The sequence below is a fragment of the Gasterosteus aculeatus genome, chromosome Y (genome assembly GCF_964276395.1).
Source record: "Gasterosteus aculeatus chromosome Y, fGasAcu3.hap1.1, whole genome shotgun sequence".
NCBI classification, from domain to species: Eukaryota; Metazoa; Chordata; class Actinopteri; order Perciformes; family Gasterosteidae; genus Gasterosteus; species Gasterosteus aculeatus.
Window position 1 is genome coordinate 12,996,746 of NC_135709.1, and position 14,250 is coordinate 13,010,995.

General features: G+C 43.5%; 1 protein-coding gene across 1 annotated transcript in view; it reads right to left on the minus strand.

The window, feature by feature from the left end:
• Positions 1-1,260: 1,260 nt before the first annotated feature.
• Positions 1,261-14,250, minus strand: part of LOC120812206 (ran-binding protein 10-like) — a 37,176-nt gene continuing 24,186 nt past the window's right edge. The window contains exon 15 of the mRNA XM_040168018.2: positions 1,261-14,104. The gene's annotated coding sequence lies outside the window, so the exon portion shown is untranslated. The remainder of the gene's footprint in view (positions 14,105-14,250) is intronic.

The following is a 14,250-nucleotide window of genomic DNA, read 5'->3' on the forward strand; positions in this document are numbered from 1 at the left end:
CCTTTTGGTCTATAAACTGAGTGTACGGCAAGTCAGGTCTCGGTAGGCCCAAAGTCGGAGCCTGTGATAAGGAAGTCTTTAAGTCCTGAAAAGCCTTTTCAGCTTCAGTAGTCAAAGTCAGTTTGTCATGCGCGCTGAGGCCTTTACCGTGGACCATGAACGAGAGAGGTGCCTCTCTTTCTGAATAATTTGGGATCCACTGTCTACAGTATGAAGTCATCCCCAGGAAACTCATCATTTGTTTTTTCGTAATTGGTTTTGGTACCGATTGAATTGCCCCAATACGTTTGGGAGAGAGGGATTTGCCCTCAGCTGTGATCACATGTCCCAGATAAGTCACTTGTTCTAGAGCGAATTGAAGTTTTTGCAGACTAGCCTTATGTCCGTTCTCTGCCAAATGTTTAAGTAGCGCTACCGTGTCGGTTTTACAAGCCTCTTTTGATGGGCTGCAAATCATCATATCATCCACATAATTTAGAAGGGCTGACCCTGCAGGGAGGTGTAAATTTTGTAGATTTTCGCTAAGCGCTCTGTGGAATACACCTGGGCTTTCGTGGTAACCCATTGGACATCTGGTCCACGTGTAGCCGCGCCCATTAAAAGAAAACCCAAACCAGCTTTGACTATCTGGGTGAACTGGAACAGAAAAGAATACATTGGCCAGGTCAATAACAGAAAAATGCATGGAGCCTGGTGGGACCAGTGACAGAATTGTATGTGGATTTGCCACTTCTGGTGCTCGCTGATAGGTGGCTGCATTTACTGCTTGCAAATCCTGCACAAATCTCCATTCTGTGGGCTGACCTTTATCGCGAACCTTTTTTACCGGAAAAATAGGTGTGTAGGTGAATCTTCACATGGTACAATAATACCTGATTTTAAAAGGGATTCAAACACTGGTTTTATACCCACAATGGCTTCTTGTTTGAGTGGGTATTGTTTAAGGCACGGCCTGTAATTTGACTTAGGACACACAACCAATGACGCCGCACCTTTTATGAGACCCAAATCGTACTTGTGTGCGGCCCATAGTGAAGGCGGTACTTGTGACAGCTCTGGAATTTCGTCTGCTGCTGCGATCGGATACAACTCTGCGTATTGTGTGTGTTCCTCGACGAGCTCTACCGTTCTGTGTACACTTACTCGTGTGCTCAATGTAGTGCGACCTACATTATGTTAAGGTTTCGGAAGCTCTCGAGGGAGGACTCAATCCTTTGTTCTCGTCCCGGCCGGAAACGAGGACACGAATGAGTCAATTCGTTTAAATTCAAAAATCAAAAGTTATTTAATAACTGAACAACGTAATAGGGATTACAATTACAAAGTGAAATACTAAGCGAACAGTGGAATATTTCGCGAAATAGAGAATTCTCTGAGCAAGTCTAGAGTGACTTATCAACGCGGCTGCAGGAGAAGATCTAACAGTCTTTTCCCCGCCATGGTCCTTTGAAAACTCTTGAGGTGTGTCTTCTTTAGTGCATTTGAATGTCATTGGCTTCTTCTCCAAAGGGTCACCTCCTCCATTGTCCCTTCCACGTCGAGGTGTGAAGCTGCAGCTGTAACCTGAAACCTCTCTGTCCTAGCTGTCCCTCACACTCCAATGCACTCAATGTAGATACATTCGGCTTTATGCCTCAATGAGTGAATTTAACAAAGCATACATCGTTTAAGTCTTCATCTTATAACTAGTACACTTTCATTACAACAACCCATCATTAATGATCACCGTTCATCACACTTCATCATAAGATCTAAGACAGTTCATGTGGTCCAATTCTCAAGACATTTGCCTCAGTCGGCTGCCTTACATGAAGTTGTTCATTTATTACCTGACAGGAGAAAAAACTCCCAAAAAACCCTCTTTGGGGATAAAATTGGGAGAAATCCATAAAGAACGGCAATTGGCATCCGTCCCCAGGTTTTAACATCACATTGTGACAGAATGTTAATGTGTACAGTGTTTATATGATTTAAATGACTATGAATTGTGTTTGATTGAAATTGCATTCACTTCATCTAACATGTTAATGTAATAACTAATATCTAATAACACACAACCTATAATTCTAACACTAAACATTATTACACAACATACTATAATTCCCTGACTAGGGGTGCACTTCTGGCTTAAATCCCTAACAATTACCACTAGCCCTATACTCTTCATGAGGATCCTCTGCACCCGGTCTGAAATCTGTTAGGCCGAGACACTGCTGCAACCATGGACTAAGATCCTGCCATTCCCAGTGAGATGGTTTAGCCAATGAAATGTGTGGAGTGGAACCAAAGAACACTTTTTCCTGGGAGGGAGAGAGAGATACAGACACCGCAGCAGCCTCCTATGACCAATACACATGCTTCAAACACAATCTCTCTTTCTCCAACTTTTGGTCATGCCACACATCCTCGTACCTTCTGTGTGGCCCTATGCTTACATGGGATGTACAATGTAATGACTGTTCGTGCATGCAATCTTCTGCTGCAGTACTGTGTGTATTTGCAATTTTAACAAGGTCATGAGTAATTGGTGTTTCCTGGTCTAACATTAGTTTCCATTCGTATACGTACAGAAGGGGATTTGGACTACAGTTAAACATCTGAATTAATGGGAGCTCAGCTTTTTTCAACACCTTGATGCCATCTGATGTTGAGCTTAACGCAATGCCAAAGTAACACATCAGATCTCTCCCCATCAGATTCACCGGGCAATTTTGTGACACCAGAAAAGAATGTTTCGTCATCTGGTCATCAAGCTCACATCTTAAAGGAACAGAGCAACTCTCTAAAACGGGAACACCGCTTGATCCCACTGTAAGACGTGTTCTGCCACTCCTTTTTGGAGGCTGGGGCAAGGCATCTATTCTTAAAACTGAGTTTGTAGCTCCTGAGTCAACTAAAAATGTTACTGGATGGCTAGAAATCATCAATGTTAATTGGGGAAATTTCTTATATCCTGGGTTACTAACATACATGGCAAAATTTAAGATGTGTGTGGTTGTGCCTGCGCTAACTGTTTTGTTCTGTATATGAGTGTGTGTAGGGTGCATTACTTTCTCCTCTGTGGTGGGGTGATCCGTCTCTGGGGTCCGCCCCTCCCACTGTCCCTCTCAGTCAGACGCGTGGTGTGATTGCCTCATGCTTTTGTCCTCCGGTTTTCCGCAGTTGTGACAAATATTTGGATCATACCTTCTGTAACTTCGGTCTGATCTGCCTCTGCCACGAGCCCTTCCGTAGCCTCTTCCTCTTCCACGTTGACCTTGGGCAAATTTGTGGGTTGGCTCTGCAAGCGTGTTGAACATGGCAAACTGAGCTTCTTCCAGTCTTTTTTGTCTGCCCTCTTTCTTTTGTTCATCTTTTCTGTGTAATTCATCTTCAGCGTGTTCAGCGTGCTGAAGGATGTCTGCAAGAGCACATGTTTTCCAGGTCACACATGATCTTTTCACCATCTGTATAAGCTCAGGTCTCATTCTGCTTATAAAATGTTCTTTCAGATGGACTTCATATGGCATCAGGGGCTGTGCCCCCATCGGATCAGGTCGGTTGAGGCTGCTGTGAGTGTCAAAGGCTGTCGTCAGGCGTGCCAGGAAGGAGCTGCATGTTTCTTGTGGCCCTTGTATCATAGAAGTGATGGTGGAAAGGTTCAGTCTCAGAGGAAATTGTTCTTTTACCATCACAACGAGAGCATCAACAGCGTTTCTAAAGGCTGCGTTTGTGTCATTCTCATAATCAGGATCTTTCAGGCGAGCAGTCATTCTTGTGGTGGTGAACACACCTTGAACTCTGTGATAGTCATGTTTCAGAAGTCTGCACATCAGACGCCGCAGCTCTGACATGGTAGGACGGTATTCTCTGACAAACTGCTTCAGATCAGTCTCCCACTTAGCAAGATTATCCTTAGGATTGCAAACGTGGCTCATTGCTTCGGCCACGTCGGTGTCGGACCAGGGTCTGAACACCAACATCGTCCCTTGTGCACCCGCCACTTCTACCATTGGAAAAGAAGCTTCAGAATCAAACAATGCCTCCTGTTTTCCTCTTAGCAAGGCCTGCCTTTGTTGAGCCTGCGAGCGGGTCATGGCAGGTGAAAAGGTCATCTGGCTGGCGTGGGAGGTTGAATCTGGCCTCTCTCCTGGCGGGCTGTTGTCAAGCCGAGGAAGGTTTGCTTGTGCTGCTTCCTGCTGAGGAAACTGGGGGCTCACGTAGGCTGGAGGAGCAGTGAGGGGAGGGGTGGAGTCCAGATCCGTGTCCACCGATCTCTTCAGGATCTCAGAAAAACAAGAATAAAGTGTTTTAGGATTGCAGGGGGTACATATTTCAGCACCTTTTGTAGATTCTTTGTTTTTTATGAATTAAATGCTTTCAACCTCTTTCTCTCCCTTCTCTCTGACTCATACTTCCACATCTTGAAGGCTTCCCAGTCTGCCTTAAATACCACATTCTTCTTCTGCTTTCTTCTCGACAGGTCTGCATGCTGAGCTGCATCGTTCTTCTCCTTTTCCCTCGGTTGCAATTCCAACTGTTCCAATTGATTCTCACTCAAACTCCCCTTTGAAGGGAACCCCAATTCAACCCACCTTTGTATTTGATTCAAACTGCCAGGATAACGCTCTGACATAAATTTACACAATGGTGGCAGGATATTAGTCTCATGGTTTTCACCTGTCTCCCCTTTACTCTGAACACTACCCATTTTAGTTATCTGTATCTGTATACCCGGAGTGTGCGCGTCTATAAAGGTGCATACAAACAAAGAAATACCACATGCATAACTAAGTCAGTTGACCGTTGCTTTCTCTGGTCACTCAGTCTACTGCATTGATCCAAAGTCGCGCCTGTGAACTTCAGACACAGGACGTTGCAACTTTGTGACGAATACCACAGGTGACCCAGACACGTCTGTCTACAACACACTCGTTGTGAGATAGGCCTAAAACCCTTTTGTCATGACTCTGTCTGCCTTAAAATAATTTTGATCTCTCACCGCGTGTTCTTCGTTTCTTTCCTTGAACTGGATGGATCGGCAATCCAGGTCTCGTCGGGACGGCAGCTTCTCACCCTTATGGAGGAATCACCTATACTAAATGGCCTTCTGTCCGTCCGTCAGAATCCAGATCACGCGTCCATCCCATCCTCGTCGCCAAGTTTGTGGTGGAAATTGTGGATTTAGGCCTTGTGAGAAATCAAAAGTATCAGAGACTCGCTTATGATTAAGTATTTTACTAACTAGGATATAGGAAAAATCATAAGTATACAAAAATCATCAACACAAGTCGTAGGCACAGACAGAAGTCAAATGACTACAATTCAGCTGAAAAGGGACAGAATGTTCCTTCCCCCAAAAGGAGCAGGAAGATCTGACAAAGTTTTTGAAAGAAAGATCTTTCTGGGGGGAACCAGGAGCTTTTATACATCTCTGAAGGTTCGAGGAATGGTAACCAGATGTTGTTTCGGGAACCTCCGCGACCCTCTCTTAGTGGGACCAAGTCAATCATTTTGACAGACAGGAAAACAGAGGAGAAAGGTAAATAGAAGAACATGATATGGTCTGTCCAAGCCACATATGGATTTCATCGTAGACTAGGTCAGGTCACGAGTTTCCCAAGAAAGGTCACATACGAGTTCTTGAGACTCTCACAATATGCACCTCAACAAATTCTCCCCCGACAGTCAACTGTATAGAACGTACTATAAGTAAGAAATAGTGTTAACGCTCAGAACTGAATAACTTTGCTTAAGAGCTAACATACTCTTAATTAATTTGCATTTTTTCAAAAACATTATTTGAAAAGAATTACCGTATCAATTGATGGTTTGTATCAATATGAATTAAAGACTGGGGTCCTGGAACTGAGTAGGTCCGTCGAGCAATGCATCCTAAATGGAGCATATGGGAGAAGACACCAGTGGTGTCAACACGGTGCATGGAAGCTCTGACACGGTTATACTGCACCCTTAGTCCTCTGGCTTGCAGAAGTGCTTTCACCATTCGGTATCCAGAATGAGGCTGTCTGGATTTAATCTCTCTCACACACTGGTCTAACTCTTCATCTGTCATGGTGCTGTATAGTGCCTTTATTGAGAGATTATACTCAGCCATGCGCCGGTACACAGTGCTTCTGGAAATCCCCATGGGTTTAGCGATACAGAGGACAAACAGATTAAGTTCAAGAAGGTTGCATGGGTAGTCTGGGGATATGGCTATTCGTTGTCTCCCAGCTGGTCCTTCCTCAAACTGCACAAATGCAATATGTTGCTTACTTTTTTCTTTTTCTATGTTTATAAGACTGTGCAACTGAGTAAGTGCATCTCAAATTGCTGGACTAACAGCTACCTGAGAGGATACAGCATTTAACAACACAAATTATTGTGTGCAAGTGAACTCTAAGAAGTCCAGATTTAGAGGCATGCGTCCCAAAATATTTTCCAATCGAGAGCGAAGTCTTTCCAACAGGTGATTAAGCAGCAGTTCCTAGGAAAGAGAAAAAAATGTTATGTCATGTAAACTACCAATAGATGAACAAAACCATTACTGTAAGACCAGTCTATAATCTATAGTAATGATTACTAACTTACATACTTCTACAGCTGAAATCCGCATTCATTTAAGTCAAACTGAAGGCTGTTCTGTTCATTTTTCCATCACTTTAAGGTTACCACGATGCATGCTGAGTGACTAGTTAACACATTACTCGTTAAACCGAAACCTCATTCATTTGTGCTTATTTAAAACTGCTTTCTGTAAAGTTAAACTAGTATCATAACTTCTACTCAACTGTCTTTACTTTAAGAACTTTTTAAAAATTCAGTGACAGATCACAATCTCTGCTTCACAACTGTAAGCTCGTATGGGACAATAAACCGTTGTCACACTATAATGTGTATATGTCTGATATGTTCGTGCTTTTGGTGGGTTTTTTATGATACCATATAATATATGACATCATACTGAGAGCTTGAAAAAACAACAACCGAACGTCATCTCGTTTAGCTTCCGCTTAGTTCATGTCCTATACAGTCTGTTAATGGACAAATGTTAGCTGTCTAGTACTGAATCTTACAGACACAAACCACACTGATGGCATATAATAGAGTTAAAACACACCGAAGCCCCATCCCCGTTGGACATACAATGGTCGTGCATGTAAACAGCATAACCTGCACGTACTGTCAGAGTTATGCGTCTGCACACGCTCCGCTAAAGCGCCCCTCCCCTCCACTACGCTGTAGGGGCTCATATGCGCTCTACAAGCGGTTTCAAAACTCCGCCAATCACTCCTAATAGCATGTCGAAGCATCACAGCATCATTAACTTAATTCAAAACTAGAAGAAAATGCGTATTCTGACCAGCTGTACGCTCTCGTTTAACTTCCGCTTAGTTCATGTCCTATACAGTCTGTTAATCAGGAATCAGGAAACATTTATTAGCCAAATATGACGGCAGATTGCAGCCGATCACCCTCTCTGCAGAGCGGATGACCCGCTGAAGCCTGCCCTTGTCCTTGGCTGTGGCTGCAGCGTACCAGACGGTGATGGAGGAGCAGAGGATGGACTCGATGATGGCCGTGTAGAAGTGGACCATCATCGTCTTTGGCAGGTTGAGTTTCTTCAGCTGCCTCAGGAAGAACAACCTCTGGTGAGCCTTCTTGGTGATGGAGCTGATGTTCAGCTCCCACTTGAGGTCCTGGGTGATGATGGAGCCCAGGAAACGGAAGGAATCCACAATAGTGAGTCACACAGGGTGATGGGGGAGGGTGGGGCTCTGTTCCGCCGGAAATCCACAACCATCTCCACTGTCTTTAGAGCGTTGAGCTCCAGGTTGTTCTGGCTGCACCACAACACCAGATGGTCAGACTCCCACCTGTAGGCGGACTCGTCCCCACCAGAGATTAGTCCAATGAGGGTGGTGTCATCCGCAAACTTCAGGAGCTTGACGGACTGGTGGGTGGAGGTGCAGCTGTTGGTGTTGTTGTGTTCAAAAATGAAGAAACGCCGGACGGACAGAGGTCATCGCTGATCAAAAGGTTATATCAAATGTATTTAATAAAGGAGATGGCGTTGCGGTAAAAAGAACATCCCAGCTGAGGAGCCGCTGGTCTCAGCAACCAACAGGCCCCAGGTCAGTCCTTTGACCATCCCTAGTGCCCGTCTGTCGCCTCCTCCAGTGAACTCGAGAACAATGGTTCCTACAGGTATTTATAACAATGCTTAAAGGTGTGAAAGTTAGTGTCCACACCTCTGGGAGTGGTCTTCTGGTGAGTTCAATGTAACTTGGATTTCGAATGATCCTTCGTCAATATCAGTTGTTGTTCAAGTATTACATGCATGCATTCCAGTTGATCACATTACATCAAATACAATCATAACTGTACATTGGTATTATTCTATTACAGTTGCAGAATTACAGTGGTTTTACAATATTGTCATTACTTTATTGATTACACAGTTTCAGAATCATGGCTGTATTCTGGTGTACACTATATGCATTTTTATTAATTTTATGAACCGGATCTTCAATTTGTTTCTAATATCCTACAGTGTACAGGGAGAAGAGCAGAGGGGAAAGAACGCAGCCTTGGGGGGAACCGGTGCTGATGGTCCGAGAGGCTGAGACATGTTTCCCCAGCTTCACGTGCTGCTTCCTGTCAGACAGGAAGTCTGTGATCCACTTGCAGGTGGAGTCGGGCACGTGCAGCTGGGAGAGTTTGTTCAGCAGCAGAGACGGGATGATGGTGTTGAAAGCAGAGCTGAAGTCCACAAACAGGATCCTGGCGTAAGTTCCTGGGGAGTCCAGATGCTGGAGGATGTAGTGGAGGGCCATGTTGACAGCATCGTCCACAGACCTGTTGGCTCTGTAGGCGAACTGCAGGGAGTCCAGGAGGGGGTCGGTGAGGGACTTCAGGTGGGTCAGGACTAGCCGTTCAAAAGACTTCATGACTACAGAGGTCAGGGCGATGGGCCTGTAGTCATTGAGTCCTGTGATCCTGGGCTTCTTGGGAACAGGGATGATGGTGGAGGCCTTGAAGCAGGCTGGTACGTGGCATGTCTCCAGGGAGGTGTTGAAGATGTCAGTGAACACCGGAGACAGCTGGTCAGCACAATGCTTCAGGGAGTGAGGGGAAACGGAGTCCGGACCGGCTGCCTTACAGGGATTTAGTCTTCTAAAGAGCCGGTTAACGTCTCTCTCCAGAATAGAGAGGGTCGTTGCTGGTGGGGGAGGGGAAGGTGATATAGATGAAGAGGCGTGAGCACCTGATGGGCTGGGGGAGGGAGGGGAGAGGGACTGCAGCAGGTTGGTGGAGCTGTGGGGGATGGGATCAGGACATTGTCTTTCAAATCTGCAGTAGAACTCATTGAGCTCGTCTGCCAGGCGGAGGTCATTCATGGAGTGGGGGGTTTTTGGCTTGTAGTTGGTGAGGTGTTTGAGGCCTCTCCAGACCGAAGCAGAGTCACTTGCTGTGACTGTTGTTGGAGTTTCTCAGAGTACAGTTGTTTAGCATCTCTCACCGCCTTGCTAAACTTGTATTTTTCCTCTGTGTACAAGTCTTTGTCCACACTCCTAAATGCCTGATCCTTCTGCAGGCGTAGTGTTCTGAGTTCCGCTGTGAACCAGGGTTTGTCGTTGTTGTAACTCACCCTGGTGCATGATGGTACACAGCTGTCCTCACAGAAGCCGATGTAGGAAGTTACAGCCTCTGTGAACTCATCCAGACTGTCAGTAGCAGTCCTGAAAACATCCCAGTCTGTGCAGTCAAAGCACGCCCGAAGATCCTCCAGCGCCTCACTGGTCCACTTCTTGAATTCCCTCACCACAGGTTTGCAGAGCTTTAGTTTCTGCCTGTATGCAGGAGAACCACGCTTGCGGAGTCTCACCAGCGAGCCGGCCCGTTTTCCTCTCCTACGGCGTCTCACCGCGTGACGAAAGGTGAGCGCACCTTTGACTATAATGTCCAGTAATTCCACGGAAGAAAGCAGGAAAGTTGGAAGTAACTCCGCTGGAGTTGTTCCACGGATGTTCAAGAGCTCATCTCTGGTGAAAGAGCTCCGGGAATCGCAGCAGCAAACGTAATTAACAACAAAAACAACAAAAAACGAAGCGCACCGAAGCACCGTGGCGGCCATCAACGGCGCCATCTTGGATCAGTACAATGTACAATTGTACAATGTACAATGTACAATGTACAAATGTTAGCTGTCTATTACTGAGTCTTACAGACACAAACCACACTGATGGCATAAAGTTAAAGTTAAAACACTCACCGAAGCCCCATTGTTAACGGACATGGCTAAAATCCGATCATCGTGCTAGCCGACAGCCGAAGTTGTATTGGGGCGCTCGCTCCTTTTGCTTGACGCACGCTCCCGATCTTGAATCTTCCTTGGATTCCCGGATGTTGCGGTTGATTTTTTTGTGGTTGAATTATTTGCAGTTGAATTTTTTGAAAAACATTCAGATACATTGATTTCAATGCATAAATATTCAGTGCTAGAAATTCAATCACCTTTTTCTTTCAAAATCCGATGACACTGATTTACTTCCATATTGAGTTGTTCTTTTTAGCACATTTGTATCTATAGGAAAAGAAAACCACACCAAATGAAATCAGTAGATCAATTATATGCTTATGGATGTATTTTAATAAAAATAATTCTGTCAAAATTAAACAGAATACAATATTTCTTTAACATGTTTTCAATACATTGTTTTTTTTCAATTATTCTTTTTCCTTTTTTTAAATATCGTTTTAAAAGTCATGCTAAGTAGAGGGTAACTCATTCACAATTTTTCTTTTTGCTAAAACTCAAAAGTCAAAATATGAAATCAAAATGATAAGTCAACTGTGCACAGCTCATCCGCGATGCCTCAATCCATTTATCCGGCCTCTCGGGAGAAGTCCATGTGGCTTCAAGAGGCCCCGGGCCAACTTCTGAAAGCCGCTAACATCCCTCCTTTCCTTAAAACAAACGCTGATCACATCAGTGGTTATGTCTATGCAGGAGTGAGAGGAAGGGTGCGTGGTAACAGTGCTGAGACACAGCCCAGACTCAAACACAAAGGACAGCTGGGAGGCTTGTTCCTTACAGGTGTGCAACAGAGGTTGTTCGTCCATGTAAAGGTGTGCGTGTGTGTGTGTGTGTATGTGTGTGTGTAACAGAAGTCCTTTACAGCTGAATAAGAAGATGTTGTCAAATGTGTGCTATGTGTGTGGATATTATAAAATAGTCCCTATTATAGCAGAGGGTCTTCATAAAAAACAGCTTGGTAAGTGTGAACATACGTATATCCTGGAGTAAACCCCACATATTATTCCATATTTCTCTACATCAGAAGGACATGATCTTATAAACGGAATTTTATACTTGATGGTGACTGCACCAGATATTTGCCAGGTCATAACAAAGCAGCTGAAAGTGACAGCTGGCCACAAGTCCGATAACAGTAAATCAGTGCTATCTGGTAGAAAATAAACTGGTGTAAAAACAAAAGTTGTTCACAATGTTTCACAGAAAGTTAAGGGATGGAACAAAACAAAAGTCTGTAATCAAAATCCAATTATACGATTAGGGCGAAGTACAGTGCAATTACTCGTTGCAAAGAACAATCCTCTGATTAAATACAGAGACAGAAAGTTGTGAAAGTTGTCATGTCAAAATCATTAACTCAATATTAAACTCAAATACTTAATAAATAACCACAATATAATGAACTAAATAATCTAATGAACATAAAAGAGCCAATAAACTAAAAAATTTCAATACATTTTCCAAAACCCAACTCAGCCCAACGGGATGTTGCTAACTAAGACCTCTTAAATGTTTCTGCGCACTGAGGAACAATAAGTGAATAAGTAACTCTGAATTAACTAATGATAGCCGCAAACACCCGCTCTTTGCTTTGGAGCTGCGCAATAAAATCCCTAACCCCATAAGCTAACCTAGCTGCTCTGCTGGCTAGGTTAGCATTAGGTTAGTAGGTAGCATATGTGATAAAGTCTTGCTAAGCTAGATCAAAACAAAGCTTGCTTCCCATTGACTGTGTTTATGAGCAGCAACAGCTAATTGGTTGATTAAAAATGACTAACTAGCTGGTTGGTTAGCTACAAGCGAGTAACTTCTCTTCTGGGAGCTAGCTGCCTACATTTTGATAGCAGTTGTTGAACAGGGGGAACTGGGGGAGAAGACATTTGAAAGGGGGCCTTTTGAATAGACCACCATATGTAATTTAATTACTGCACAATGCATTGCTTTATTCATATATTTATTTCATAGTCATATTTATTCATTTAATATCAGACAATTTGGGGTTGACAACCAGTAGTGGTTGACAAAGGAGGCTGTAGCTGTGATTTCATGCTGTCGAAGGCCTAGTAGTGATAGTTTGGACGTTTTTCGGTCATTGGTCAGACCCCAAATCAGGAGCAATGTGGTTAAATCTCATAGTGGTCAGCAGCGAACCTGGTCAATAGAAAAATTTGTTTTTACATCTTTGTTTTGGACATAATACTCCTGGACAAACTTACAAAGTGGGGCTACACAATAATAAAGTCAAGTTTTTGGATGTTAAAGAACAAGAGGGATCTGAATGGAATAAACAACACCTTCTTCCATTACGCATAGGTGGTTTTCACAACCTGAGAGGGGTTTGACATCAAGCGCCACAAGTGAAATTCTCAAGAGCGACTTCACTCTTCAGTCCACAAGCTGCTGCGCTTGTTAGTCTGCCTTTCATACAGATTTTCTTTACTCTGGCAACCGAAATAACAGGTGTGCAGCTGGTGCGGATCGGTCGTTACAGTAAAACTAAGGTTCCGGCACCTTTATTTTCCAATTTAAAAAGGGAAAATTCTCCCCCCACATCAGAGACACATATGTTTCACATTACCTGTCAGGCTATTTATCAGTCTAGGTTGTTTTGGTGTTAGTTGCTGAGGATTGGAGATAGTTGCAATAGAGATGTCCACATTCTCCCCCCTATAATGGGACTATACAGCGCTGGTCTAAAAAAAGACCTGCGTTTGGGGGTTATAGTTTTGGCTGAAAAAAAGAAAAGCGCATTAACCTCTGCACAACAAGGTCAGCATATTATCTTTACTGGGTTATGATTTGTTACGAGATAGTTTGTCAAATTAATCTTATTGGTGCTTTTAGCACCCCGAGCCAAGTGTCATCAAGTCCCATTCTATTTATGCGAAACCACAAAATCATGAAGGCCGATATATCGAACACTCAGGAACTAAAACCAGATTAACTAACAGCACTTTCGGTAAGAAGAAAAGTATATCATTTAGACTTTAGGGGTAAACTGTTTCTTCATCCACCCATCCATCAACCCCTGGTTACTACAGAGGCCCTTCAATTATGTTTTCTTACAAAGATTTTTTTTTACTGTGACCAATAGAAAAGCAGTAAGTGGATTTTCTTTTCTCTCACATAAATCCATTCATTAGTTTAATATCAGCAGCAGTGTTTATTATTATACGGAATCAGGCTTGACTGGACCTCCTGATCTGCTCCACACCACTAATGGTGTTTTTTTGTTCATGCTGAGCCTGTTTGCTCGGCCCGGTTGAATTTATTTCAAGACACGAATGCACTGAGTACTTTAGGAGGATAAACAAATCTTTGTCTTTTGCAACTTATCTAAGATGACGTTAATATGTCTCGGGGTTTGCAAAGCTGACCTAGAGTCTTGTGGGTCACCGTGGTAGCTTGGTGATGGTATTGATGCCTGTGATATGGTGAACATCAACGTGAGTAAAATACTGATCGCAGAAAATTAAAATCCATCCATGTAAAAATAGAAGAGAAAATAAAAAGGGCATTCACAATTTGTTTGTAACAAACTGACAAAAAAATAAAGAACTATAAAAATGACTAGATAAACAGAATAATAATAAATGATCTTAAATAGTGTCACACATTTCTTTGTTTGATAATACTAAATTAAAAAGGAAGCTCTCTTCTCTGCTGCTCTCCTCCTTTGGCTATGCCACTTGTTCGGTCTGATGGACAGCCAAACACACCAATCACACGCATGCTCTTTCCTCTGTCGCCATGACAACTATCTGCTGGACATTTCTTCTCCCGGTGCCACTTAACATTAACCTGTGGAGAGACGGGTAGTCATCTAAGCAAGGAAATGAAGGAATGTAGCATGATTTCAAACAGCTTGTGGTCATATTCCTGCACAGTGGTGATGTGATGTTTTGGTATTTTCATAAGTTAGTAATTGTAGTTCCCTTTACCTCATG